Here is a 25250-nt window from a genome sequence, read left to right as displayed (position 1 = left end):
ATCCCAAATTATGTCTAGGCCTATCACAGGACATAGGAATAGCTGCTCTATTTTTAAATGGTTGATATATACCCCAGCCCCAACCCCTCCATTACATCTTCCTGTTTCCTAGGTGATTACGACACGCAGTCAGGACTGAACGCCATTGTTCTATGCCTTGCGGCACTCACCCTTCCCCACCAGGAAATGGTATGTCCTGGGTACTCTTTCCCCAGGAACTCAAAGCTGGGCGTTTATTTAGTCCGCTTGAGAATGTTGCCCAGAACCAGTGATTCTCTTGCACTCTATTTTCAGGTGTGCGTGGAGGGGTGGGTGGGAGATGCCCAAAATAATTTCCGTTGATTGTCTCCAGCAGCTTTATCCTTTGCTATTTCTTTTTCAACCCTACTTCGAAGGTGCTTCCAGGAATGTGCAAGGTCAGGAGTCCAGTACGGCAGCGGCTCCCTCCCACCTTTAAAACCACTGTGTGGGAGGAGAGCCGCAGAAGGGTCCAGAAAAGAAGGAGCAAGCGAAGGGGAGAACGCGGAAGAAGGGCGCAGCAGGTGGGGCAAGGAAGGGAGGCGACCCCAGGAGGCCGAGAGGTACCGGCAACCCTGAAACCCCGCCCTGCTTCCCTGCGCACCGCGCAGCGCGTCCTGGCCGCCCAGGAGAGGTGGAGAGGGGCCGCCTCTGGCCGGCGGCGGCCGGCTCGCTGTCCCCCACCCCATCCCCAGGAGGCCGGGAGTACCAAACCCCAGGCTCAGTTCTGATCGCTGACTGTCCGCTCCCGGGCGAGGGCTGGTCCCCGCGTTCCCGTGGCGCGCGCTGGGCACTGGGAGCGCGCGTCGGGCCGGCGGCGGAGACAGAGGTGCGCCCGGTAGGAGGAGCCGAGGCAAGCGGCCGGGGAAGTGGCGCCGTCGTCCGGAAGCTTCTTCCTGGAAAGCCCCAGCAGATCAGCCCTTCTGCTTTTTCTTGCTTCTCGTTTGCTCCTTGCCTTCCTTCTGGGTTGCACGGGAGGACCTGGGCTTAGCTGATGAGGGACCCCTGGACCAGAAGGAACTGGCGCACACCGAGGGTGTGTGTGTGTGTGTGTGTGTGTGTGTGTGCGCGCGCGCGCGTGTGTGTGTGTGGTGTCTGTCGGAATCTGGCTTCACTTGGGTGCTGGGCATACTGGGTCAGAGCCTTTAAATTCAGCAAACCTTGACCGGTCAACTTCTGAGAAAGGCTGGAGCTGCAGTGGGGTCCAGCAGATAAGGAAATGCAGCTTGCCATTTATTCCTCTCAGTCTTGGGCTCACTCTGTGTAACTGGGTTGGCAGATCTCTCATCAGAAGATGGAAAGTAAACAGAATATTTGGGTTTAAAGTCGCCAGCCTGTGGTCTGTGATGACCCGCCAGATATGACCTTGTCCATGGTTTCTTCCTCTAGAGTTTTATAGTACATGGTTAATCTTTCCTAATGGTACTTATCACACCAAATTTGCTTTTTTAAACTGTTCTTTCATCTTTATATACTGAGTGCTTGGACACAGGAGGGACTCACAAAATGTCATGGAATGACTGTCCTAGTGCAGTAATTCTCAAACTTGAGCGGGCATGTCAGAATCGCCTGGAGGTACTGCTAGCAAAGAGTCTTCAGTCCTACCCTTGGAGTTTCAGATTCTGTAGAAGCCTGAGAATCTGCATTTCTGACAAGTTCCCAGGTGCTCTTGTTGCTGATCTGGAGACCACACTTTGAGAACCACTGTTGTAGGGATTGATCCTCAGTCCTCACTGAATATTAGCATTAGATTCATCTTTGGAACTTTAAAACACAAACAAAACAACAAAAAATATGGCTCAGCCCCAGTGCCAGGTATTCTGAATTAATTGGTTTGTCATGACACCGGGCCATTTTGATATGTTTTAAAATCTGCTCTGGATTCATTCTTAGGTGATTCTCATCTGCTGCTAAGGCTGAAACCCAGGCCACAGCACTGGCAAATACCACCATTAGAACCACCCATTTAGAGTAAGACATTTTTCCCCAAGCACACTCACTGCCTCATTTGGGGATCAGTTTGATTGATTTGCTTATCCTGAAAAATGGGAAATGAGACATATGTAGTCCCACATGGGGAAATACTCTGGAAAGAAAGAGGGTTTGTCTTGCAGGCAGATGATCCAGAGAGAGGATAAAGCAGAGGGAAGGACATTCAAGTAGAGGTGACCTCATTGAGAATGATGCTCTTGGGCTTCCCTGGTGGTGCAGTGGTTGAGAGTCCGCCTGCCAATGCAGGGGACACGGGTTCGTGCCCCGGTCCGGGAAGATCCCACATGCCGTGGAGCGGCTGGGCCCATGAGCCATGGCCGCTGAGCCTGCGCGTCCGGAGCCTGTGCTCCGCCACGGGAGAGGCCACAACAGTGAGAGGCCCGCGTACCGCAAAAAAAAAAAAAAAAAAAAAAAAAAAGAATGATGCTCTCATGTGGGCCTGAACTTCATCCCGCCTGCATCCCCACTCCTCCAGCCTTCTTCTTCCTAATTAGCCAAGAAACCCTCTATATAACGTTGTCATTTAGTTTTAGCCAAAGGAAGTCATTATTTAGTGCTTGCCTTTTTAGGGAGGTGATCATATTTAAAGGTATGAACACCAGAAAGGATCTTCTGGAATCTAGACATGAACAGAAAAAGAGACTGGTAACTATAGGTGTGAATAAAGGCACATCTACTGAACCCCCGGAGGATCAGAACACAGGAGAGAGAGATCCTGTCAGTCTGGAAGAGACGCCCCTGGCGAGGCACAAGTCATCCAAGTGGGAGGAGAGATTTCATAAACCTCAATTCACACCTAGTCTCCAATCTGCGAGTTCTCCTGCTAGTGGAACGAGCTTCTCTACCAATCTGATAGTTGAAATATAGCCTCTCGTTTTCATTTTGATTTGGAATTTTGAATTGCTAGTGAAGCTGAACATATTTATATGCTCACTGTCAATTTTAATTTACTATTCCACGACTTGATTATTCAAATCCTTTGTTTACTTTCTATGGGAATGTTTTTTCATAGTAACGCTTAGAGTTTTATATGTTTTAAAGACATTGATTTCTTTTGTATACATTTTATATATTTGTCATTTTTCTTTGAATTAAAATTTAGTACTGAAGGTTTAAATGTTTGCACAGTTTTTTCCTTCTGGAGGTTCTGTTTGTCATTATCAAAAATTCTTTTTCATTTGTTAGTTAAATTAGATAAATATTCACTGTGAAATTTGTATATTTATTTTTCATTTAAGCTTCTAGTTGGTCTGGAAATAATTTTGCTCTAAGAGATGAGGTGGGGATTGATTTTTGCTGCAGTTTTCAAATGGAGAGTTAGACCCAACACAATTTTTATTAACAACTTGTCTTTTTTCTTGATTTGAGATAGCACCTTTATCTGTAATTATACCTAAGTGTATCTCTCTATATATGTTTATATATATATATATTCTGTCTCAAATATCAATCTGTCTCTTCTCTGGCCAGTACCTCCCTTTTAAAACTTATTGTAGTTTTTTTTAAAGAGGATTTTAATATTTCAAAGAGCAAGAATCTCCTTATTTAAAAAAGTTTCTTGTGTATTCTAGCTCATTTATTCTTCCAAATGATATAAGAGTTTGCTTTATTGCCTTCCCCAACTCAAAAATTATAATTATGACAATTTGGAACAGCTAAAGATGTTCAAGAATGTCATTCAGATGGAGGGAACAGTGTCAAGAAAATATCCCATATCATTTTCCCACATCACTGGGAAAATACCGCTCATGGACAGTTATCAACAGGTTCATAAGAGATTTCCTTTAGTTTGCTCAGGAATGACAAGATAGTGAATATTCGAAGTTGCCTTTTGATTAATAAATTAGTTTAAAAATAATTAACTAACCGAAAAATATGACTAGATAGACTATAGAATGTCTTAGAATGTATATTATTTGAGATAAGCTAAACTGCAAGGGATGGAGGTTTAAAGAATATGGAAGATGATTTCTTTCACAGGTAATATTTGCAGGTCGATAGGGCAACTATACTCAAAGTTATTTGGTACCCAGGTTTCTGCCAATCTCATGTGGTGCATGGCAGTCAAGAAACTGGATTGCTGCAATGTCTGAGTTACATCAAGAAAGAAGGGGAGAGAGTGCATGGAACAGATAAGCTCAGGGTTTTAAGGCACGGCCTTATTTCATTATGAGACTGAAAAGGCATCCATCACTTCTGTTTATATTCCTTTGCTGAAAGTGTAGTCATGTGGCCACACCTAACGGTGAGTAAATTTAGGATGTACAGTCTTGATGGGGAGGGGACATGCCCGGGACAACTGTTTAAACACATAGTGGGAGAGAAAGATTAGATCTTGATGGCCAGCCTGCAGTCACAGCTCAGGAAGAAAAGAAGCTTCTGTGCCTAATCCTATTTGAGCTTTCTGAAATGAATCCCACCTTCCCACACAAAGGATGTATCAATATATGAATCTTGATTCATTTAAATGAAGGATGAGTCCTGGCCAGACTGCATCTCCCTTTCCAGCTCTGCTTTTTCTCATTCTTGTTTTCCTGGTTCTTTGGCTTTGCCTTGGATTCTTCTTATATGGAGGCTAGCATTCCCCACTTAGCTCCCAGATAATATGATAAGATTTGTACTTGGCAGAGAACCTGGTGGCTCCTCTCTCACTTTCCACCCTGGTCGTGACGTCCAGGTCTCACTCTCCGGTTTCACATTTGTGAGAGAAGCCAAGAGTTACCCCTCTCCTGTATCTTGTCTCTCCAATGGGCTTGTTGATTCTTTCTTCAACCACACCTTGACAGGAGAGAGGGGCCTGAAATCTGGTGCGGTAGTTTTTGATGGTAAATGAAATATTTGGCAACTTGCTATTCAAAAATAAGACAGAGTGAAAAAATGCAATTCAAGCTTGGGGTGTTCAGATATTGGTAACACTATTAGTAACGATGGGAGAAACTGATAGCTAGTTAAATGGAGGCTTGGGTAAGAAAATAAAATAAACACGACATTTGATCTGCTCTGCTAAAACATTTGTTTCTGTATTGAAAACTAGCCTATATGTGGTGGGTGGATAGAAAGACATCATTGTAATGCATCAATCACGTAGGTCAGTCCATGGGTGATTTGCCCCAGCAGGTTACTGTTTTACACCATCAAGTGATAGCAGCTGAACACAAATACAGTAACACAGCTGGTGTACAGGAATAGAGTCTGTGCGTGATGTTCCTTACCCTACGCTCTTCCTGTTGACTCAGCGTGGCCACAGGACACGGGCTTTGTCTTGGAAGTTCCTATTTTGCAACTCTCCCCAACGTTTGTCCATTTTGATCTTGTTTACAACTCAGCAGCTTCAACTCTTCCTTATATCCCCTTCCGCCAATACTTTCACTTAGTATTTCTTTATTTATTAGGAATGTCAATGTCTTTTTAACAGAGCTAGTATTTTTCTCAAAATCATTATTGTTTTTGCTAGCATTCTTGTTATGGATTGAATTGATAGTGAGTGGTCTGCCCATAATCTCATTTTTTGCATAATCTGTGGTTATTTTTCATGTATGATTTTGCTGAGTGTGGGTTTTTTTTTTTAGGAGTGGATATATTGCCTCATAGCATAAATTATATTTTGTAAATGCAACATGACCTGAGAAATGAAGTCAGCTGGTGATCTTGCTGTAGCATTTGATTTTTATTTTGTGTATATTTTGTTTTTCTCAATAAGAAAAGAACCCTAAAAACTTAGGGATATTTTTAAAAAATTATTCCTTATAAGGCCCAGCTTAGGGCTGTGTATTATATGGCTTCTAATGTTATTTACTTCTTGTACATCTGCCTTCCTGGGTGTGGGGAACTGAGAGTCTCCCCTTTGGCCCAAAACATGCCTTTCCCCGGGACAATGAAACCACTTTTATTGAGAACAGTGGCACGTAGAACTTACTAAATGGTGCTGTGTGTGACCTAGGTACAGTGACTTAATGCGAACAGTTGATGTGCATCTTTTCCTTTGTAGATTTAGTCATAATCTATTAGATCAGATTAGGCATCCTAAGTCAATGTGGGCATCCCCCGTCACACATAGTTAGGTTGGTACATCTCCTCTGCCTCTGAAACGAGATGGATGGCTGTGTATTTCAAGATGCAGGACCAGCCAATGGGTCAGCGCTAGAAAAAGCAAGTGGGTACAGTATTGCTCTAAAGCACTCTATTGGCTGAACATCTAAACTCCTTGCTTCCCGTAATTCCTATTAACGTTACAAAGAGCCAAAGCCAACTCTTTGCTTTGCCAATCCATAGCTGACTTCGCTGGTCCCTTATTATGTGAGCAGTTGGAAGGGCAATGGTACAGGAAGCTTGAGATGACCTGTAAAAATTGGCCAGGAGTCATTTGGAGTGATAGCTTCCGTTTCTCCAGAAACTGTTGAACCAAACTAGTGAAATTGTTGGAGATGTTGGATTGGCTACAATGGATTTGTCTGTCTGGCGTTCCTGCTGCTGTTCTTGGCTGCTTTCCCTTGTCTGCTGCTGTCTGTACTGATGTCTGTGCAGCAGCGGGAAAGGGCAGAGTGATCTCAGGGGCATCATACCTTGTGAAGTCTCAGGCCACTTTTGTCTCTGTGGAAGCTCCTAGTGTACCCATAGGCATGATAGGTTAAGAGTAATACATATCCTTTCGCTTGAGTGGCTGATGTTTGAGATGGTTGCTTCCATATTTACTAAACCTGTATCAGGAAAAGCAAACCCACATGGTCTCGAGTTAAGTGAGAAGGTCGTACACTGACATTTAGACCAAATCTGTTAGCAGCCAAGCCAATACTTGATATAGATTTAAACTCCATTTTTATTCACTAGAAGTCCTGTGTTTACTTATTATTTTTTCAAGCAAAGGTTTATAGCTGTTTAAGTATATAGTGTTTTCATACAGTTTGAGTGAAATTATGTTTGCCGCTGTGTGAAATTCTTCCCGGTATTCTAAAATTAAAGCCATTCTTTGGCAATTTTCACACCCTTCCCCCACTGAGAGGGTCATTCTAAAATATTTATCTGTCATTTAATGAAGCCAATGCCATTTAAGGCAGTTTTGTACTAATTAACTTGGGTGTCATGGATTTTTTTTTTTTAATAATTAGACCCTAGGTCTGACAGCAGGAAAATAAGATTTGATCTCTGTGCCTTTTTAGTAGCTGTGAAGCACATGAAACTGAATTTGTTTAATTTCGTTGAAAAGATTTTCCTTTCTCACCCCCATTGCATTATGTCTCTTGGGGGGAAAATCCCTTCTTTAACTAAGTACATAGATTTCTGGGTACAGATGGAGACTTCTTGATATTCTGTTTACTGGTAATGGAAAACCAAACCTACGTTATGGATGGTGGGATCAGAGAACATTCCCCAGAAGGGGCTAGACCAGGGCTATTTGATTTCCAACTGAAAACCAGAGTTGAGGATTACTGACTCATTTTTGCCTTCAAGAGTATCCATTGCCATTATCAAATAGTATTTTTCTTGAAGATTTAGCATGGCCAAATCAAGTAGGCAAAAGACTTCTCAGCCTCTCTCTGTGTATATACATATGAACGTAGGGAGTGTGTGCAGATGTATGTGTCTTAGCCTGGCACCAAGGAACCTGAGCCCTTCTCCTCGATGAGGTTTTCTCTAACACCACTTTCATTGTATCTTTCTTTTTCCTCCTCAAGAGTTTAGAGGAGTTTCTCATGGGCCATCTTATTTCTGTCTCTCTTGGTGTCCAGAATTTCACTCCACCCAATTTCTATGTCTTTGCAACCCCTTATCAAACTGTCTGTTCCACCAAGTAGCTTCTTCATTGTTCCCTGTACACATCATGCTGATTTCTCTTTTTACTAGAAGTCTGGCATGTATTAGGTTTACTTGTCAGATGAATGAATAATTAAATGAATTCCTGGCTTAAGTGCTTTGCTCAGGCTGATTCTTAACAGGCCTGGGATGAAAGGAAAAGACATTCACACCCTTTTCTCTATTTGGCTTCAAATCCTCAGTGCTCATCTTCCATCTCTCTTCCTTCCTGAAGCCTTCCTTGGTAATGGTCTAGCTCTTTCCTTTCCCTTAATTCATCCTGAAGGTATCTATTATATATTTTAGTACTTAATTTTATGTTTAATTTAGCACATTAATGAACAATTTCTTATATCATTTGATTCCCCATTTCACAGAGAGTTTTAACCACACGAAGATTTCTGAGTGCTGGGACCCTGCCATCTTTTTCTTTCATATCCTCCAAGGAATGTAGTGCACATATCAAGCACGTAATATGCCCTTGTTAATAAATACTTAGAGAATTGAAGTGAATGATGTTGATTAATCTCTGAATGTGATCGATTTGTGTTATTGCTACAATGCAATCCATCACCTGTCTCTCTCTACTATGACCACTAAGCCAATAAATCACGTTGTCTACACACGCATAGCCATGTGTGATTTGCACACACAGACGCACACACCAAAGAAGCAGTTGTCTACTGGAAGATTAATTTTTAGGTGGTTTGTGATGCTGTGCAAAAGAAAAGGAAGTAATTCGTTGCAAACTCTACTCAACCTCCTTCCCAACCATGGGAAACTTCCATGAACAGTCAAAAATGTTCTACCCTCTCCATCCTGGGCAAGGCTCTGTTGTTCAAAAGTTGTCCTGCATTTAATGACTGCTCTTCCATTTACAAACTGTATAACCTTGGGCAAGTGATGGAACCTCTCTAAACCTTGATTTCACCCTTATAAAGTGAGAATAATCATGTCACCCTTTTAAGGCCACTTTTGGGATTAGTAAGAATGCCAGTACCAGTCACCATTTATTGAGATTACTCTGTTCCTGGCAGTGTGCTCTGTCCATAAATTTTCTCCTTTAATTGTTACAACATCTTTGGCATATACTAGATGCTCAGTAACAGTGGCTATTATATTTCATACCTTGACTTAAATACACACTGAGTCAGATTGAAGATTGCCAAAGACTCATTTTTCATTTCCCAGGATTGGCAGAGAAGCTTAATGCAGTCAGGCTACTACCAGGTGCCTGTGGCCACAGGGCAGTGTAAGTTGGTCTGCATGGAGGCCATGGAGGTCATTTAAAGGTCTGCCATCCCATCCCCATAATGGCCCTCGGGCCCGGGGCGGCTTGCTATCACAGCAAAATCTGGCTTAGGAAACAAGAAGGTACTGCCCTGCATTGCTTGAGAGCTGATTCACACTACAGTTCAGTAGAAATGGCAAGTCAATTTTATTAAGCACAAAAAGAGCTCACTTATGTAAAGTGAGGTGACACTTCAAGGATGGAGAAGTGTACAATCTGAATGCTGTGAGCAGGTCTTGTTTCCTCTGAGCTAAACACTGGAATAATGGGACTTAGCTTTTAACAGGAGGGATTTAGATTAAACTTTGGTTAAGAGTTTCTTGATGGTGAAAGTTTTGAGCTATTTGAGCACATGAACAATAGCACGTTCAGGAACTTATCTAGGGGTTTTATCTTTTCTTTACAGATTTCAGGGAACTTCTAGGAAGCAAAGAAATGGCCTGGATGGCCTCGAACAGTAATTTCCCAGGACAGCGATTCCTTTCCCCCTCGTTTCCTCTTCCCCTTCCTTTCTAAAACAAAATTATATTTAAAATTTTATTTCTTCCCCCGTTTCATCCAGTTAAACATTAGACTTTGGGGTGCGGCCTGGAGATTGGTGCTTTTGAAAAACTCTGCAGATGATTCCATTGTGCACACAAGGTTGGCACCTGCCCCTTGGGTAGAACGAGTCCCAGAAACCGGGAGGGACTGATCCTGTGATGGGATCCAATACTGGAATGTAGTCCTATTACCTGGCACCTGTGGTTGCATCTTCCATTGTGATCCACAGAGCTGAGGTGAATGGAGAAAAGCTGTCTCCCCTCCACTTTTACAATAATTTTATAAAGTTCCCTAATGGAGTGATCTTAATATTAGTTTCTTACAGGTACTCTGACTGGTACATCTTCTAGGAACTTCTTACTGCAACCCCTCATGAGAAAATCAGTTGTAGAGCCTTTTCTATTACTGTATCCCACCAGAAGCTTTGCCTACTCATATAATTAAGAACACTCATTGAGATAATAATCAAGGGTATTTTTTATGTGCCAGATTCATTAGCATCCTCATTATACAAATAATGCAGACGAGGCATTGTTAAGGTTAAGAGAGGTTAAGTAACTTGTCTAAGGTCACACAGCTTAAGAATGATAGAGCTTGATTCAAAGCCAAATCATTGACTTTCGAGCTCATCTTCATGGTAGTGGGATCCAGCCACAAGGGAGCTAGAGATTGGTGGCCAGGTGGTTAGCAAGAGATGAGCAGGACAGTAGTACTAGAAAGGGCTGTTGGAATACTTACGTTTTTTAACCCAACATGGAACTGAAGAATGCTTTTATTCACAAGGTAACAGCCTCAGGAGATTGAGGTCAAAATAAAGGGAGATGACTAGAACAATGCAGGAAATCCGTCAAGATCACTGGAAGCAGATGGCTTACATCAGGGTTCTCCTCAGCTCTGGGAGGAAGAGGAATCAAAAAACCAAGAATTTGTTCAGAGTAGCTGTGTGTGTTGGGCGTCCCGTGAGAGGGCGATGGAGCCCCACCGTGTGAGTGGTTAGAGTGGCTGATGCTCTACGAGCACTTGCCCCTGTTCTAAGCAAACCGTATGCAAGTGGGATGCTTTTTTTAAATGTCATCCTCAGAATAATTTGAAGAGATGAATAGCCTTTTCATTTTAACTGTCACACATATGAAGCTGTAACAAAATTACCCAAGTTCAAAGACAATAAATATTATAACTGAGATGTAAACCCTAGACTTTGGAGCCTTGGCCCTTCACCCCACACATGACTGTCCCCATCCCCAGCCTGGGGACTCCAGATTCCTACTCATTCCTTTTTTTGTGAGGAACAGATCAGTCAGGAAAACTGAATTCTAACTATTTCCATTTATTAATTCAACTAAGTTAAACTGCTAGCACTGTCAAACGTTCAGTATTTATGGAGGGCATTCGATGTGTCTGGTTTGGTGAGAGGGTAGGGAAGAGATTTCTGTTTTTGAGGAAGTCCCCTACAGTCTGTGAGCCGTGGTGAGAGACATGGCAGTTCACTCTCTCCCACGTCCTAGAAGTGATCGTGTGCTACAGGCCCAGTCAGCAAGGAGAGCTTCATGCCTGGGGCTTTGAACTTGCAGATCTTCAGGGGAGAAGCGCCCAGTGAGACATTTCCCACAGCGGTCTTGGAAGCTCCGAGGAGGCTTCGCTTGAGGGCCCACTGGGAGCACTGTTAATAAGAAAGCACCCTAATCGGGCTGTTCTGTGGGAGCGCGGAGCCCACCTCCTCTCCCTTGGGTGCTGCCTTCCACCTCCCTCAAGCAAGCCTTTGAGATACTAGATACCCTTCACTATTTTGTTTTTCTGCTTAAATTTGAATTGATTTCTGTTGCTTGCCACGAAGGACCCCTACTGATGCTGACTGCTACACTTTCGAACAACTTATAAGCAGACAGATCATATACAGGAAATATACAGACTCGATATATATATATATACACACACACATATATTTCCCTTAATTGTTATCTTACACTTTAGCTCCCTCAAAATCTTGGTCATATTGTAGAAAAGTTTTTTCCTTCTCTTCTAATTCACTTACATTTATCTCACTTTCCAACTTTCTTTTGATCTACTTTCCTGATTTATTCATTTGACTGCTTCTCCAGATTTCTTTCCCAGCCAGGTGGGCCACATATGGCGTCTTTAATACTTCCGTCAGCTCTCTCTCTGGGTATTCTGCACCTTGGCTTACCCTAATCATAACCATGATCGCCTTCTGCTTTTACAAGGAGTTCGCTTATTTCATTTATTTAGTGTAGTTCATGACGTAGTCATTGTCCGCTGAAAGTTTCGGCACTGCTTCAACTTGGAAATAGAAAAAGAGAAGTGCTGCCTTTTTTTTTTTTTTTTTATCTCTGAACTGGTTTGTATTGAAACAGAAAATGAGTATTTTAATTTTTTCATCGCTGTTGTATCTTCTGTGACCTCAAGTTAGATCATCAGAAATTCTTTCTCTTGTAACAGCACTTCTAAAACTCGAGGGTATTCAGGGACTATCTTTGGTTATTATGACCCTGACATAAAGGACAACATGAGCTGTTTTTGAGTAAAATAAAGTAACACAGAGGGGAAAATAGGCTGGTTAAAACTGCAAATAACATAGCTGTTCTTGCCTCTAAGGAAGTGGCATAGTTTCTCTCTGGAGACTTTGTTTAAGAAAATATTTAAAGGTCTGACCTTGGGAGCCAATGCCTATATGATTTGAAAGGAGACAGCAAAATAGAAGATTGGTAAATTGACTGCAAAATGAAGAGAAATTGAATGGTGGGAGCTTCCTAGGAGAAGTGAGAGGGACAGATCAGGACTTGCAACGTGGGAGGAGGTCACCACCACACAAGGGTATATGTTCTGTAGCGCAGGAGATAGTTGAGGGACTTTTAAGTGGGGAATGTCTAATATTGAATTTTTGTTCCAAACCTCCAATAAAGAATGCTACATGTCCCCTTGATTTAATGACCTTCTGAGGTGTGAATGGGTAGGGGTGATTGCCAACCGAGAGAGTAGAGGTCTCAGACGGGATAATGAAATAGTGCAGAGGGGAAGTGACTTAGTAATTGACATGAACCAGTTTCTCTTTCCCCAAATTGACCAGAGGAAGGAGAATCCTGAAAGAGGATAAAGGTGGCCTGGAAGTACTCAGGTTGTAATTGTTCCTACACAGCCAACGTTTTGGGGAAAGAAATTGACCAAATAGGAAAGCAGAAAAGGAGACATTAAAACAGGTATAGCAAAAACAGGATGGGCTTGATGAACAAAAGCAGAAAGAACTGGAGCTTCTCCTGTTCTCCCCCTGTGTTTTGCAACGCTGCAGTGTGGCAGGTCTATCACTCCTCAGTAAATATAGCTCTTAAGTGTGCAACCAAGTGGCATTAACTCTGTTTAGCAGCATCTAAATGAGATGAGCAGGTTCAAGGTATTTTTCTCCAAGAGCCTTAGTCAGAATCAGAAAATATAAAAGAATATTTGAACATCTAACAGAAATGTAATTAAGCATATTTAGAATGTAAATTTCTTAGTGGGAATGTTTGTGTAATGGAAATTATTTCCTTATAGATGATGGGTGGAGAGGCGACTTTATATTCATGTTTATAATGCCAAAGGTATGATTTATATGACTGCAGTCACAAATTCTTAAAAAAATTTTTTATCCATGTATAATTGACATATAGCATTATATTGGTTTCAGGTGTATAACATAATGATTTCATATTTGTATACATTGTGAAATGATCAACACAATAAGTCTAGTTACCATCTGTCACTGTACTAAGTTAACCTTTAGGATTTCTCTCTTGGCAACTTTCAAGTCTGCTGTACAAAATGATTGACTATAGGGCTTCCCTAGTGGCGCAGTGGTTGAGAGTCTGCCTGCCGATGCAGGGGACACGGGTTCGTGCCCCGGTCTGGGAAGATCCCACATGCCGCAGAGCGGCTGGGCCCGTGAGCCATGGCCGCTGAGCCTGCGCGTCCGGAGCCTGTGCTACGCAACGGGAAAGGCCACAGCAGTGAGAGGCCCGCATACCGCAAAAAAAGAAAAAAAAAAAAATGATTGACTGTAGTCACCATGCCCTATATAACATGCTTATGACATTTATTTTATAACTGGAAATTTGTACCTCTTGATCCCTTTCACCTGTCTTGCCCATTCCTCAGACCCCTGGCAACCACCATTCTGTTCTCTGTATCTATGCTTTTGTTTTGTTTGTTTCTTTTCTTCTTTAGATTCCATATGTAAGTGAAAGCATACAGTATTTGTATTTCTCTGACTTATTTCACTTATAATTCCCTCAAGGTCCATCTGTGTTGTTGCAAATGTCAAGATTTCATTCTTTTCATGGCTGAGTAATATTCCCTTGTATGTATGTACCACCCCTTTATCTATTCATTCATAGATGGACACTTAGGTTGTTTCCATATCTTGGTTACTGTAAATAATACTGCAGTGAACATGGGGGTGCATATGTCTTTTCACATTAGTGTTTTTATTTTCTTCAGATAAATACCCAGCAGTAAAATTTCTGGATTGTATGGTAGTTCTGTTTTTAATTTCTTAATACAGCAGGTCTCGTTAATCTCTTTACGACCAAGAAACAACTTTCCAATTTTAAAAAATGTCATTAAACTCCATGGAAATGAACAGTATAAACTGGTTAGAACCAACTAGGTCCAAGACGGTGGAAGATTCGGCTTCCAGTAGACCTTGACCCTCATTATACACTCATAATACATTAGCATGTAAATGACATACCCACAGGTGCCATGACAGTTCCCAGGCCGACCATAAAAGATCAAAAGGTGGGTGGTGGCCCAACTCCTGGAAATCCCCGCCCCTTCCTCAAAGTAGTTGGAATAATCCCCCCACTCATTAGCCTATGAAATTACCCAGCCTATGACAATAACCACCCCATATTTTGGGGCCTCCCACCTTCTGAGATGGCCCACACTCTGTCTGTGGAGTGTGTATCTCCCTGATTAAACCTTCTTTCACTTTACTGTGGCTCACTCTTGAATTCTTTCCTGCAAGAAGCCAAGAGCCCATACTTGGCAGCCGTCTCAGGGACTCACCTGAGATCTGGGACATGATCATCCTCTTGCGCCCCACTTTCTTTCCTGCGGCAGAACTACTTTTAAAATTATGAGCAGGTAGTTTTGCTTCCTGTCACTTTGTCCAATCTCTACCACACACTGCAGCTACTTCAAACGTCCCCTAGCATGGAGATGATCACGTCGCTCTTCTAACCAAGAACTTACAAAGAGAGATTCTTCCCTGTGTGTGCATTTGATTGGCAGCAAATAACAATTATTCAACTTATCTTTTTATTCTGTATCCTGCTCTCCTATTTCCTTAATAATTTTTTTAAATTTAGGTGAAATTCATACAAAATAAAATTAGGTATTTGAGAGTGAACAGTCCGGTGGCATCTGGTACATTCACAGCGTGGTACAACCACCATCTCTCTCTCTCTACTCCCAAAACATTTTCATCATTTTGAAAGGAAACGGCACAGCCATTGAGCAGGAACTCCTCATTCTCCCCTCCCCCCAGCCCTTGGAAACCATCAGTCTGCTTCCTGTCAGAAAATGGATTTGGCTTTTCTGGATATTTCAGATATTTGGAATTATGTAATATGTGACCTTTTTGTGTCTAGCTTCTTGCACTTAGCATAATTTTTTTGTTTTTTTTTTAAAGGAATTTTGCCTTTTTTATTTTAAAATTTTATTTATTTATTTATTTATGGCTGTGTTGGGTCTTCGTTTCTGTGCGAGGGCTTTCTCTAGTTGCGACAAGCGGGGGCCACTCTTCATCGCGGTGCACCGACCTCTCACTATCGCGGCCTCTCTTGTTGCAGAGCACAGGCTCCAGACGTGCAGGCTCAGTAATTGTGGCTCACGGGGCTAGTTGCTCCGCGGCATGTGGGATCCTCCCAGACCAGGGCTCGAACCTGTGTCCCCTGCATTGGCAGGCAGATTCCCAACCACTGCGCCACCAGGGAAGCCCAGCATAATGTTTTTGAGTTTCATCACTGTTAGCATGTATGAGTACTTCCTTCCTTTTCATGGCCAAATAGTATTCCATGGTATGGATATGCCACATTTGTTCATCTCTTCACCCATGGATGGACCTCTGGGTTGTATTTAGATAGCGTGAATAGTGCTGCTATGAACATGCATGTATATATAGTTGTTTGAGTACCTGCTTTCATATCTTTTGGATAGATACCTAGGAGTGGAATTTCTGGGTCATAAGGAAATTTTATGTTTAACTTTTTGAGGAGCTGCCAAACTATTTTCCACAGTGGCTGAACCATTTAACATTTCCACCAGCAAATAGGGTGCCAGTTTCTCCACATCCTTGACAACACTTGTATTTTTAAAGAAATTATAGCCATGTTAATGGGTGTGAAGCAGTACCTCATTGCAGCTTCAATTTACTTTTCTTTAATGGTTAACGATGTCGAGCATCTCTTCATGTGCTTTGGACAGATGTTTATTTAATTTAAGTCCTTTGCCCTTCATTAACTGTGTTTTTTATCCTTTTGTTTGTTTTTGGGTTTCAAGAGTTCCTTGTGTATCCTATTTACCAGATGCTTGTCAGATAAACGAATTACCAGTATTTTCTTCCATTCTGTTGGTTGCCCTTTCACTTTCTTGATAATGTCCTTTGATGCACAGAAGTTTTAAATTTCTGCTGAAGTCCAATTTATTTTTAATTTCGGTGTTTGTACTTTTGGTGTCATAGCTAAGAATTCATTGTCAAATCTAGTGTCATGATTTGCCTCCATGTTTGCTTCTCGGGGTTTTAAGTCTTATATTTAGATCATTGATCTCTTTAGAGCCAATTTTTGTATATGGTGGGAGGTAGAAATTTCCCCCTCATCTTTAGATCATCAGGCAAACAGAAATGCATTCATTCAGAATAAATTCCTGTCTCCAAGCCTTTATTATTCTTTCTGCCTCCAATGGCCTTACTTACTATTGTCACTACCTGGGTTTATATTAACAATCATTCAATGTGCTGCACAAATCCCAACTATATTTTATATTTTTTCTTAAACTCCTATAACTTGTCTCCACTCGCCAGCTTACCAAAATTAACAGAAATCATTTGTCTTTTCTCTGAACTCCCATAACCTCTCTTAGGACACTAATTCATAAATCCATTTATTCATTTATCCAAATAGTTATCCACACATTCAAAAATATAATTATTGGGCATCTACTCTGCTAATTACTAAACTCTTTTCAAATATACTATGTATTTGTGAGCCATATTATGTCACATATATTTATGTAAAAATATATATATATAATATATACATATATTATGTATTTATGAAGATATCTTCTTTCTCCTACTGGGGTGGAAGTTTTATTTTTTTTTTTACTTTTATTTTTTTGGGGGGTGGAAGTTTTAAAACATGGAGACATCATCTCATTGATCTCTCCATCACTCTTTGGTCTCAGCTCAGCAAACTGAGTGAATTAATGAAGCGCAAATGCAATCATTTTCTAAACATTCTACCATTGTCTGTATAAACAACTGTCTTGCCCCTCACATATCTTTCGCTACCATGAAGGACTCACCTCAGCTGCAGTTTACAGCAGCACACTTTCCCCAAACTTACCAGATTTACTGCACCCTCTCTCCTTTGCCCCACTACTCATCCTTTCTTGGTCAATGTGATTTGCAGTTTCTTCAGGGTGGGAATTGTTGCAGCAAGATGACCTTCAGCTATTTCCCGGCAGTGAAACCAAAGAATACAGGATTATTTCAACTTACTTGCTTATAGAGTTTATATAGATGATTGTGCCAGGCTCATTTGAAGTTTTAGTAGAGCCCTTTTGCAAAGTGCTAATATTAGAAGTGGTTGATATATCTTTTAAGTATTTTTCCCCCAATATTCCTTATGTAAAGATTAGGGGAAGTTATGATAGTTTTATTGTGTGTGTGTGTGTGTGTGTGTGTGTGTGTGTAGGTGTGTGTACATGTGTGTGATATGCTTCTTTTAGCTCAACCATGGTGAACAGGTTTTCAAAAAAGTTTTTTCTAAATAGTCTTGAAGCAATGAAAATGGCCGTGGTGGATACAGGATTGATAGCTTCTAACAGACCATCTGACATTTTAATCACATCCCACATCGAATAAAGACACACTGGTGGATCTTTTCTAGGTCTTTGGATTTTTTCAATGGATATGTTTTGATGACCTGTGTTCTCCAAGCTACAAAGCAGCCCTCAGATAGAAAAGGTCTTAATTTAAATACTATTTGCTACACAGCACTTGCAAGATAAAAAAAAAAATCTATTCTTGGAAGATGAGAAAAGATAGAGGTATTCAGAAAACAAGTACTGCTGGTGTGCTGAAAAGTAAGGCACAAGAGCCATGATTTATGTGAATACTGTATTCCATTTAATGTAAAGTAAAATCCTGACGGTAGTGATCTTACTTAGGTGGTTATTTTCTGTTTCTCTTGCTTCCCAGCAAAACTTTCCAAAGCACTTGCCGATTTTTAGCAATGCATTAGATGGCAGTGTTCACATAGTTTACAGTGGCACCTACTGCCATCGTTTTATTGCACAGAACCAAATATACACCTTCATTTTGGATTTTACACCATTTCAGCTCTGTCTCGAAAGCTGCTCTTTTCTTGGAGTCCTTTTATGCCTTTGGTGCAACGAGGGAAAAAACATTTATAAGAATGTTAGTAATCGTGGATATCCCAGATGGACATAAGAGCATGAATCCTGATGCCTTACTTAAGCCATAAGGAAATATGGCAGATCATATCTGTTTTTCCCTCACGAGTATTTGAAGTTCACCGAAATACACATTACTGTCATTGCTGATCTGAAGCCACCCATACTCACCTGAAATTAAAGCCAGGTCTGTTTTAATAAGAAACTTATAAGGTTTGAATCACAGTTTTATTAAAAATTGTTTCCAAAAAAAAACTTGTTTCCAATTTAAAAGTCTTAATTTCACTGTTGCTGTTGTTTTTTCTTATGCCTTTATCTTTTGACTTTTTTATTGACTCTGAGCCTTTGGCTTTGGAAGAGAAAACCTCAATTCTAACCCTCCTTGTGCTTCTATTTATTTTTATCCTCAAATCCAATAAAGATAATTTACCAAGTCCAAGGCTGAGTAACTCACTTAGAGCTGAGTCCATTTCACACATGGACCAAATGCCAAATAATTTAATATGTCTTAAATGCCATCAGGGAAATATCTCAAAGGCCTAAATCAAGAAGGCTTTTTAGCATTAGGGCATAGCTTTCTTTTAGAAATTTAGTTTAAAGCAACCCCACATCCTCAAGTCACTGTTTTTCTCCAAATAATTGAATGGTCTTCCTTCTCCAATTTCTACCATCCAGCAAAATCTGTCTTCCAGTTTTCCAGAAACACAGGGACCTCTTGACCCGGGAAGGTATGATGCCATATGTTAAATCCACTTAGCCTAAATTTAGAAGCATCTCTTTCCCTACCCCAAGTGAGATCAAGCTGTCTGCATGGAGAGGATAGGCAGGACTTCCAGAATTAAGGGTTTAGAGGTCAGAGGAATAAAGCAAGCTTTGTGATACCTGAGATTTAACCCTTCTTATTATTTCCAGAAACACCAGAGGTTTTGGCTACACCCAATGATAATAAACATTTAAATGGAATAAAATCCTTTCGGAAGGTGGAACTCTCAAAATGAGTCTGTTGAATGAATACCCTCTAACTGTGAATGATAATGTATATCTGATTATAGTTATGAAATTCTCACATAAAATAAAGATTGGCCCAATGGATTCTCTTATCCTATTTTGTAGATGAGGAAAGTGAGAATCAGAGAGGTACTGCTCAAGTTTGCATATCTAAGACTAATACCCACATCTTCTGATCCCTGATCTAGTCTTTCCATCAAACTCTGAAAACTCAACCAAATCCAATACAATTTTCTTTTCGGTATAACAGTCTGGATTATGTATGTCCTATTTAAGCATTGGCTCAAATTTCTCTTGACTTATTAGCTCAAGGTGAAGCTAGAAGTTATTTTCTCTTCTGGTCAGGAAATCATGAGGAATAGCTAGACAGGCCCACATACTTCTTAGCTGGCTCAACTGCCGTATTATTTCCAGGTTAATCTGAATACTTTTAAGAGCCACTTTTCTCTGGATTTAAGGATTTTGAAAGCGGCGGGTAGTGTTTTAGAGAATTCATCTCTTAAAGGAAGACTGAAGCAGGAAAATTCCCTTTAAGTGAGAGGTTCCATGAAGAAAGAAACAAAAATTTACAAAGTTGCGATAGACTACATTTGCTTTTTAATACCCACCATATGTCTGGTTTTATTCAGGGACTAGAAGAGTGGGTTAATGCTTATTTTCACAGATTATATAAATAACAGCCCTGCTATTGCTTATTTTTTCTAGGAGATACACCTAGATTGGATTGTACTAAATAAAGTGCTAGGGAAAAACTTAAAGTCATCCCTAATTATTAATAGAGACAGTTCAGTGATAGGTCTTTGGTCAGTGTCTGTAATACTTTGGACTTGAGTTTTAGAGTGTGGACTGTTTTACAGCTAGAGATAAAGGTGATTGCTTTTAGGGGTTTCAGCATTAATATTTTCATTTCCTGTTGTCTTTTTCTCCTTTTGATTTTTTTTTTTCAGGCTTTGCTCAATGACTTATCAATCTAAAACTGAATTTTAAAATAAGAATCCAGCAACATTCTTTCATATTTTTCTTTTCTTCTGTATCTATCCCCTCTTAGGACACCAGCTTTCCCCTATCTCGGTGGTAGAAATGCAACTAGACCCGCCTAGGTTAGTGCCCAGAGGGAAGGAAGGCACTCCCTTTCGTGTCCAGGCGCTGTGCTAACCTGTTACATATGTGCTGGGATAATATTTCAAAGTCCTAATTGTCCAGTATAACTGCCAATTCTCCCCAGCTTGGCAGCTAAATGGAAAAGCAACGTGGCCTTGGGGACGATTTACAGTGGGGAACAAAGTTCTTTAGCTTTTAAGTTCAAAGGGCACCATCTGGGTATGAGAAAGGAAAATTTTTGAAAAGGAATGCAGTCAGGGAGAACAGGTTTTTCTTCCTAATTTGAGACGGAAGAGATAAAGGAGCCTGGAGCTGGCAACCAAAGTCGTTCAGTTCCCAAAACACTGGACCTGAGGTTACATTTTTACTTTCCTTCCTCAAAATGCATGTGCTGCAGCTTTGTTTCTGAGGCCACCCAGAATCAGCAGTTTCGCAAAGGGTAACAGATTGAGGTTACTTCTCTGGGATTTGTCACAAAAAGGGAACAATTGAGTACCATGGACATTGACCGAAGAACTGATTAAACATTTTGGTTGAAGTGTTTATAGAAATGCTGTTGAGTAGTGGACTTAAATCTTCCTATTCTTCGTCACTTGTGAGTTAGCAACCACAGGTCTTGCCTCAGCCCTACCCTTCCTGACCGTTCTTTCTTTTGGTTTTACAGGGTTTATAGGCTCCTGGTACAGTGAATCCATCTTCAAGGGGCAGCACTTTGAGGCTTTTCTAGCCTTTGTAGCCAATCTCGGTAAGTTCCCCATTTTCTTTCAACTGCTCTCTTTTCTTTTCCAGCCCTGGCTGCTCGTCACCTACCATCTGCCTTTCTGTCTTTCCTGGCCCTTCTCTCCTTCACACCCCCATCCCCAGCGCATGCAGCCTCTGCAGCACACTGCCCTGGGTCGCACGTCTTTTTCCACGGAGTTCCCTGGCCATATGCAGGATGGGAGGGGTTATTTATTTCCTTTAGAAAGCTGTCATTTTGGGGATGAAAAGTGTGACTTCCAGGAGTGACCAGTTTAGCATCCTGCTAAGAGGAGTTCTCCTGCCCCAGAAAACAAACCCAAACGCTTTCTCTTACTTCCTGAGTTTCTACTTTTAAAGTGTGCCTGCAGCAGCCATCCTCAGAAGGGTAGTGACCACGGCTGCTGGAATTGCAGAGGGAGGTAGGAGCTTTTATATCAGTCGCCGTTGCTCCTGCAGCGTTGGCTACTGCGAGCAGAGCAAGTGGCGCTGGATGTGAGGGTCTTAAGTTCACGCAGGGCCAGCCCTTATGCAGATGTCACTTTGGACAACAAACCATTTGTCTCTGTCTCAATCCTTCATCTGCAAGATGGATTCTACTGCCCCTGAATTAGGATACAATGAGATGAAAGATATTCCAACTTTTTCAAGATAAAGATGCTTTTTTTTAAATGCAGAGTAGTGGTATTATTCTGCAGAGGCAGTCTGATAAAAATATCCACTATCTTTTATTAAAGACTAATAGACTCAAAATGTATATGCTAGTTAGATTGGATTTCAAAGCAAATCTGTTTTAGAAGATAAGTAAAATCTGAAGTGTTTTTGACATCTTCATTCTGTACAAATTATTTAAACCAAACAGTAAACAGTTTTGTAAAACTGAGCAAATTGTGTTGATTATAAATCAGATTCTTCCTTTTACTTTGAAGGTAACAGTTGGGCAAATTAGAAGTCATTGTGTAAGGAAAGTGAACACAAAGAACAAAGGCTGTTGGATTCTTTGCTACTTAATGAGAGATCTTGTTTCGTTCCAGCCGTTAGGAAAACTCATCACTTCTTATATTTGCTGGTGACAATCAAATGCAAGAAAACACAGCTTTAAAGAAAAAAAAATCTAAATAAATACTTTAGAGGAGATGCGGATCCTTTTACATTTCCTCAGATGAAAATACTGCAAAGTTGGTTAGAGGATATTTATTTCATTCAGGAAATCCCAGTCAAATCTTTCCTTCTATTCAAAAAATTGGAATTTCAATAAAAAACATGTCTTCATGTCACAGTAATGTCCTACGTGGCCTACATTTCAAAATTAATAGATGATATGCATAATTTTTTCTATCTTGTTAAAAAACTAAGATCAAATCATAAGTTTGTTTCTCTTCAAATGTTGTGATGTGGCAGGAAAAGAGGAGAAGATTTGGTCAGGGATTAAGGCGGAAAGATTGATGAAGTCCAGATAGTTGCAACATGAGACGGGAAGAGGGACAAGGTGACTGCGGAAAAAACCATCTCGAGTTTCTGCAGGAAAATTATGAAGAGTGGAAGGAAGCCTAAGCTGCCTCAGAAATGCAAAGGCATCTCAAGTCTCCGCTAACTACGTTCCTGGGATGAAATGCAGAAGTATCACAGCTCTCACTTCACCCCCCACCACAAACACTCGCACGACTGCCACGGAAATTTAAAGCTCTACGCGTAAGGACGTCAATATTTCAATTTAGAATTTTACACCTGATTAAAGACACAGCCTCCCCTCCCTTTCAGTTTGTTCCATGTACTGGTGGGTTTTGGTAAATATTTCCATCTTCTGCATAGGGTTATGAATAACTTAGAGGTCAGGGAAACCCTCTCCCCGCTTTTCCCACCTTTAATTGTTTCTCCGGCAAGACTTACTTATTGTGAGAGCTTAATAAATACCCTTGATTAAAATTTAAGAAATGAAATGTATCCAGTTTACAAGGTGTTTGTTTACTGTACAAAAATTATAAACACAGGTTCACAACCTGTAGAATGATACTGATCATAGGGCCGACTAGGCAGAAGCATACACAGACAACTGAAAAACATGTAACGAAATTTCAGAAAAATAAATACTACTTTTAAAGGAAAAACCTCGCTCTGGGAAATACTAGAAGAAAATATTTGCTTATAGCAGAGACATGCAGTTTTCTCTATTTGCCCCCTGCTCTCTGGCCCCCAGGCCTTTCTCTGCCTTTCTTCGCGCTCTAGGAATACAGCTTCTATGAACATAAGTTTTTATTTCTCTGAGATAAATGCCCAAAAGTACAATTGCTGAGTTGTATGTTCAGTGCGTGTTTTATTTTGTAGGACAGCCCCGTTTTAACCTTTCCCATAGCTCTGTCAATATTCTCTTAATCCTTTGAGTTAGCTGTCTCTTTCCTGTTTGAACTGATACACGGAAATTGGAGAAAAATGAAATGCTGGAAATATAAGAAGTCTCTGATTTTGTAAAAGTTGTTTCACCATGTGATCTCTGCATGTAAGTATATAGGCCACCAATTTGTTAAAACTCACAGCTGTAAACATAGGTCAAGAAAGGTGAACAAAGAAAAATCATTGTCTTTCCCCACCTCTCACAAGAAATCCGAGATAACATCATCTTCTGAAATACATCAGCCAAGGCTTAATTTGGCTCCGGTTATACCTCTTAGCTATTGTCTTCCATAGGTCATGTGGATTCTACACAGTGAAAAATAAAATAAAAACACCGAAAAGCTACAAAACTCAAATTAACAGTAAAGTGAGAATCACCCACCTATATGTGAACGTGCACAAGCATTTCCAGCACTGCCTAGCACAACTGCGTAAGTTGTTAGAAAGGGCAGAGAACATACAGCATGTCCAAGGTATGGTCCTGAAATAGTGGGATGATCTGAGCCTCTCTTCTAATTAAAGTGCTACGTATCATTAATCATCCACCCATTCATTAATGCATCCTGCAAATATTTGTTGGTCATCTACTGTGTAAAATGCATTATATGGGGAAGTAAGTTATCTCTCTATGCTCCAAGTTAATTCTCTGAGGACAGAGTAATTCATCAGAAGTAGCTTGACCTGGAGGGGTGGGATAGGGAGGGTGGGAGGGAGGGAGATGCAAGAGGGAAGAGATATGAGGACATAGGTGTACGTATAACTGATTCACTTTGTTATAAGCAGACACTAACACGCCATTGTAAAGCAATTATACCCCAATAAAGATGTTAAAAAAAAAAGTAAGAAATACTGCATGAGAGAAAAGTAAAAAAAAAAAAAAAAAAAAAAAAGAAGTAGGTTGAGATATCATCCAAACACTAGTGAATGTGTTAACAAACTTGAAAGAGGAACTCTGTACTTGAATTTAGATAGCTGCCCAATTCTGCACGAGAAAATAATGGAATCATATAAATTCACCCCAAAAGAAAAGCTTGATTTTAAAAGGTATTGGTGGTAATGGTACAAGAAAAATATTGATTTAAAAATTTTTCTTACTGAGCTTATCATTCATGGATGGCATAAACCTAGATATAAAACTGCTAGATCTTACAACATCAAAATTGCTGCCTTACAAATACTATGAATGGTGTGTTAGTTTAATACATGATCAGAAGCTTAACATGCTATATGGCTCAAAAGAGTAGTGTAGATGAGGAAACAGCTCAAAGATAAAAAGAAATACAGATATCCTTATTACCCTCCAGAATGCGTGGCACTAGAAAATGGGCAGGGATCAGAAGATGCTGGACAAATTCAGCCTCTAGCACTTTCCCACTGTGTGTAATCTTGGGTAACTCACTGCCTGGGTAGCCTACCTGTCTCTGTCTCTCTCTCTCTGTCTCTCTCTCTGCATGTCTGTCTCTCTTTCTCTGTAATTCTAATATTTTTTCCCCAGTTTTATTGAGAAATAGCTGACATACATCACTGTATAAGTTTAAGGTGTATAGCATGATGGTTCGATTTGCATATATTGTAAAATGATTACCACAATAGGTTTAATTAACATCCATCATCTCATATAGATGCAAAAAGAAAAAAAACAAATTTTCTCCTTGTGATGAGCACTCAGGATCTACTCTTTTAACAA

General features: G+C 40.5%; 1 long non-coding RNA gene across 1 annotated transcript; it reads left to right on the top strand.

Moving 5' to 3' along the window:
- Window positions 1-254: 254 nt before the first annotated feature.
- On the top strand, window positions 255-23487 carry LOC132413941 (uncharacterized). Its single transcript, XR_009516849.1, has 4 exons — window positions 255-294; window positions 396-581; window positions 21099-21179; window positions 22574-23487. It is a non-coding gene; the product is annotated as an uncharacterized lncRNA (long non-coding RNA).
- Window positions 23488-25250: the final 1763 nt, after the last annotated feature.

Source organism: Delphinus delphis, chromosome 18 (genome assembly GCF_949987515.2).
Source record: "Delphinus delphis chromosome 18, mDelDel1.2, whole genome shotgun sequence".
Classification (NCBI taxonomy): domain Eukaryota; kingdom Metazoa; phylum Chordata; class Mammalia; order Artiodactyla; family Delphinidae; genus Delphinus; species Delphinus delphis.
Note: the sequence above shows the minus strand (reverse complement) of the source record. Positions and strands in the feature narration are given on the sequence as shown.